Consider the following 6,000-nt stretch of genomic DNA (forward strand, 5'->3'; position numbering starts at 1 on the left):
GCAAAAGGAACAAATCTGGAGCCATCACATTGTCTCACTTCAAACTATACTACAAGAATATAATTACCAAAACAGCATGGCACTGCTATAAAAATAGGCATACAGACCAATTGAACAGAATAGAAAACCCAGAAATAAAGCCAAACACTTACAGCCAACTGATCTTCAATGAAGCCAACAAAAATATCAAGTGGGGAAAGGACACCCTATTCAATAAATGGTGCTGGGTAATTGGCAAGCCACATGTAGAAAAAGTGAAACTGAACTGTCATCTTTCACCATATACAAAAATCAACTCAGTATGAATTAAAGACTTACATCTAACACCTAAAACTGTAAAACTTCTACACTATAACACCAGAAAATACTCTTCTAGACATTGGCTTAGGCAAAGGACTTCATGACAAAGAACCAAAAAGCAAATGAAACAAAAATAGATGGGATTTAATTAAACTAAAAAGCTTCTGTGAGAAGAGTAAACAGACAACCACAGAGTGGGAGAAAATATTCACAAACTATGTGTCTGACAAAGGACTAATATCCAGAATCTACAAGGAACTCAAATCAGCAAGAAAAAAACAAATAATCCCATCAAGAACTGGACTAAGGCCATTAATAGACAATTTTCAAAAGAAGATACACAGATGGCCAGCAGACATGTAAAAAAAAAGTGCTCAACATCACTATCAGGGATATGAAAAATCAAAACCATAATGTGATACCACCTTTCTTCTGCAAGAATGACCATAATTTAAACATTTTTTTTTAAATAGATGTTTACATGGATGTGGTGAAAAGGGAATACTTTGACACCGATGTTAGGAATGTAAACTAGTACAACCATTATGGAAAACAGTATAGAGATTCCTTAAAGAACTAAAAGTAGGTCTATCTTTTGATCCAGCAATCCCACTACTAGGTATCTACCCAGAGGAAAAGGCGTTATATGGAAAAGACACTTGCACATGTATGTTTATAGCAATACAATTCACAATTGCAAAAACATGAAACCAACATAAATGCCCATCAACCAACAAGTGGATTTTTTAAATGTTGTATATATGTACCATGGAATGCTACTCAGCCATAAAAAGAATGAAATAATGGCATTCATAGCAATCTGCATGGAGTTGGAGACCATTACTCCAAGTGAAGTAACTTAGGAATGAAAAACCAAACACCTTATGTTCTCACTTATAAGTAGGAGCTAAACTATGAAGATACAAAGGCATAAGTATGATACAATGGACTTGGGGAGAAAGGTGGGAGGGGCTGAGGGATAAAAAAACTACACATTAAGTGCAGTGTACACTGCTTGGGTGATGGGTGCACCAGTATCTCAGAAATCACCACTGAAGAACTTGTCTATGTAACCAAACACCACCTGTTCCTCAAAAACTATTGAAATAACAACAACAAATAGTAATGATAAGAAGAAAGTGGTAGAGGAATTTTGAGAGTAAGTTCAGTAACAAGGTGTGACAGCGAGAACTGAGGAAGATCAAAGAAGAGATTATAGCCAGAGATAGGATAAAAAGAGTTTAGACATGGTTCAATCTGAAAAATGGTCCAGGAAGTGACCATGACAGTTTGGTTGACAGCAAATGAAAATGATGGTCAAAATGCAGAATAAGGATCTTGGAATTTTCAGTATTGGGAAATACATGGCTTATATGCTAACATAACCATCTCCTCACACATGGCAGATACTATCATTCCATCCATCATGGCTCTGATGGCTTTCTAATATAGCTTCATAATTCTTCTCAAACAGCATTTCATTTAGCCACTACCGACTGGTGTCTAGTGATCCCAGAGCTTGATTATTTCATGCAAAAGGTAATGAACACTAATTATTAATGTATGTTTCTGTTTGTATGAAGTGCAATATAATGGAAAGTGCCTTAACTAGGCATCTGAAGGTTTAGGTTTTTTGAGTCTATTCTCATTTCTGAGACTTTGAGTAGGTGACTTAATTGATGTGCACACTTGTAAATTGAAGGTAATTATACCTAGTTTCCAGCCTCACTGGGAAGTTGTAAACAGACTGCTCTGATAGGCTAGGTGGGTGGCAGACAGCTATTGTCCTCACTACTTGGTAGGCTGAGATAGGAGGATTGCTTGATCCCAGTAGTTAGAGGTGCAGTGAGTAAGATCAGGCCACTACATTCCAGCCTGAGTGACAGAGTGAGATCTTGTGTCTGAAAAATTAAAAGAAAAAAAAAACCTGCTTTTAGAAAAAGTTGAAGATGCTATACATCACCTCCCAGTGAATCTGGGCTGACCCTAGGATTCACCTTTGCCTGTAGACACGGTACAAGGTCAAACCTTTTACAGCTTCCACCTGGAACTCTTGAAACGCTCACTCTGAGGGAAGCCAGCCACCACCCAAGACCTGTCTCAAGTGCTCCTTGTAGATGCCCTGGAGTGTAAGATAACGTGTTTACAAAATGTTGGTTGAAGAGAACTGTTGTTACATTGTGGTTATCTATTGATGGATAATGAACCACTTCTAAACTCCGTGGTTTAAAAGAACATGTCTTTCTTTGATGGGTTTATTTGTTGACTAGCTTTAGCTGGGCAGATCTTGCTCAGAGACTCTTATGTGATCATGATCAATGAAAGCTAAGGCTAGAGTCATCTGAAAGTTTCACCGCGCAAGATATCCAAGAGGGCTTCCTCGCATGCACGCCCGGCATCTCAGCCGGGATGAGTGGAAGGACTAAAGGTCGATCAGATATCTCTGCCTTCAAGTAGCTAGTTTGGACCTCTTCACAGTATGGCCCTTTCAGGGGAGTGGAAGCAAGACTGAGTGTTCCAAGAGTCCCCGTCGAAGCTGAAGGACTCCTTTGGCCTAGTCTCCGAAGTTATGTAGTGTTAATTTTGCTCCATTTAAAAAAAATTATTTTAAACTATGATAGATACATACCAGGTACATATATTTATGGGATACTTGTGATGATTTGATACAGACAAGGTATAATGGATCAAATCAGGGTAATTGGGGTCTCCATCACCTAAGCATCTATCATTTCTTTGTGTTAGGAACATTCTGATTCCACCCTTTTAGTTATTTTAAAACATACAAAAGATTATTGTTAATTATAGTCACCCTATTGTGCTACCAAGTACTAGATCTTATTCACTCTATTTTTGTACCCATTAATGAATTCACTTTATCCTCTTATTCCTCCTACTCTCCCCAGCCTCTGCTAACCATCATTCTATTCTACCTCCATGAGTTCCATTTGCTTAATTTTTAGCTCCCACATGAGTGAGAACATGCAAAATTTGTCTGTTTCTGTCTTCATTTGCTTAACATTTTTCTGCCACATTCTACAGTCAAAAGTGAATCACAGAGCCAGCCCAGAGTCACTGGGAGGTGATGACACCAAGGCATGGGAATGGGAGGCCTGCCTCACTGGGGTCTGCGTTTGAAGGCTAGCTGCATACATTAGAGTGTCACTGTTCCGTATAACCATAATCTTCTGTTTCCAGCAGTCCCCCCAGGTTCCCTTTAAGTAGCAAGTTCCGATTATAACAAGGTGAAGCTTTCCTGAGGACTTCCAGTATGCCAGGCACTGCTCTAAGGATTTTCTCTCTCACAAGTATTTTATATATCACAATAACCAATAAATGTGAGTTTCTACATATTTATCCCCGTTTTTCAGATGAGGAATCGGCCTCAGAAGCCCTTGCCTAAGGGCATGTGGCTAGTCTGTGGTATAGTGCACAGCATAATCACTTTCCAGCTGCTCAAATTCAGAGCACCTAGATAAACATGTTCAACTCTAGCCAGCTCTAATGCTTTTGTATAAACGTATGAGAAGCCAAGGCAGCCTAGAGGCAAATGCCATAAAACAAAGTGCCATCGGAGCAAGAAAGGAGGTTGTTGGAAGTCGCTACTGAAAACAAAAAAATAAAGACAAAACAAATGATTCTCCTCGGCCACCCCTTAGGAAGGCACACAACTCTGTGAGGAGCCATGCTTCTACCCCTCCCTCGGCTGGTCTCTTGTCTCCACATTTACTGTTCATCAAATCACCCGGGGCTGGACGTGTGGTTCACGCCTGTAATCTCAGCAGTGTGGGAGGCCAAGTTTGGAGGATCGCTTGAGGCCAGTAGTTCGAGACCAGCCTGGGCAACAAAATGAGACCTTGTCTTTATTTTAAAAAATCAGAAAAATTAACTTGGCATAGTAGCATATGCCTGTGGTTCCAGCTACTCAGGAGGCTGAGGCAGGAGGATTGCTTGAGAGCCCAAGAGGTCAAGGCTGCAGTGAGCCGTGCTCACATCACTGCACTCCAGCCTCAGCAATAGAGACCCTATCTCAAAAAAGAAAAAACAAAAAATCACCTGCAAGTTTTAAAAAAAAAATCTTGATTTTTAAAAACTCACCCCAGATTATAATGAAACCAGAATAGCTGAGGTAGAACTGAGTCATCTGTATTTAATCATTCTCCCTAGTCCCAGGGGAATCAAATGTGTAGCTAAATGGAATGACCAGTGCTCTAGTCATCAAGAAAAATTCACGTTTCATCAAAAACACCAGGCTATTTTATATTACTGTCTTTTGCATTTGCTTAGCAAATTTCAGCTCATCTTTCAAAAACACAGGGTATTACTTCCTACAAGAAACCACTTTAACTTTCTATCACCCTTCTTCAAGGACACACAGCACCTCCCATTGCTTGTCACACCTCCACTGTAGCAGCGTTCAAAACACAGTATTTCTCTAGCTTACTTATCTGGTCATTTCCTGCCATCACCCATCATCACCATGAATCGTAATCTCCTTGAGAGGAGGGAATGTATTTTACTTAATTCCTACCACAGTGCCTGGGACCTAGTACAGACTTGACAACTGTTTGTTGACTGATAAATGAATAGATGGATAGAAGAATGAATACATGAATGGATTTTGAAAGGTGGAATTTTCTAGAGCTGGAATTAGGGGCATACCCTTGCTCTGTGAGGCTGTGTGAAGAATGTTAGAGCTGCTCATATGTGTGTGTTAGCATTTCCTCCTGTCCGTCAAGAAAAAATCATCCTGGTCAATTTCCTCACTCCCGCCTAGGTAAATTGTCAGGTGTGGTAGGCTGAATAATGACCCCCACAGACGTTCATGTCAGAATCCCTGGACATGAAACATCCTTGTGAATGTTTCTTTATATGGCAAAAGGGACTTTGCAGATGTGATCATGCTGAAGTCTTAAGATGGGGAAATTATCCTAGATCATCTAGATGTACCCTCAATGTAACCACAGTGACCTTATAAGGAGGCGGCAGTGGGAGATGTGACTGCAGAGACGGATGAAAGGAGTCTGAGGACTGAAGCAGATGCTAATCTGCCGGCTTTGAAGATGGAGGGAGGGGCTATGAGCCAAGGAATGCGGGTATGTCGCTTCAGAAGCTGGAAATAGATTCTCCTCTAGCTTCTCTGGAGGAAGCACAGCCCCGCTGATCACTTAATTTTGGCCCAGTGAAACCGATTTTAAATTTCTGACCTCCAGAGCTGTGCGAGAATAAATGTGTGTTAAGTTGCCAAGTTTGTGGCAATTTTTACAGCAGTCATAGGAAACTACTGCAGAGGTTGCCACGGGAAGTGTGTCTTATATTTGTATTATTTTGCTTAGTATATAACAGGATCAAATCCAGGAATTTACTAACAAGGACATGGCACAGGTGGTTTTGAAAGCCCTGCTCTTAAACACAAGCAGGGTATAAGTGGTGATGGATATTATATGGTAGATAACTTTATCAGAGTCCTGGCAGGAAACCCATGCCTGGGTTGAAAGTATTGAGAATTTAATAAAAGGATGGTTCTCAAAGGAGCCAGTGGGCTTTAGGAAAGCCACTGAAGTTGGTGTAGTCTCCTTGGTCTGGCAACAGTGGGCATCCTTTGCCATCCCTGGACCTGCCTGAAGGAGAAAAGGGTGGAGAGGAATTACAGGAACTCGGAGAAAGCAGCTGATTCGAGAGGGCTGCCTGGCAGGAGCC

Source organism: Aotus nancymaae, unplaced genomic scaffold (assembly GCF_030222135.1).
Source record: "Aotus nancymaae isolate 86718 unplaced genomic scaffold, 86718_ANA_hifiasm-v0.15.2.pri h1tg000019l, whole genome shotgun sequence".
Taxonomy (NCBI): Eukaryota; Metazoa; Chordata; class Mammalia; order Primates; family Aotidae; genus Aotus; species Aotus nancymaae.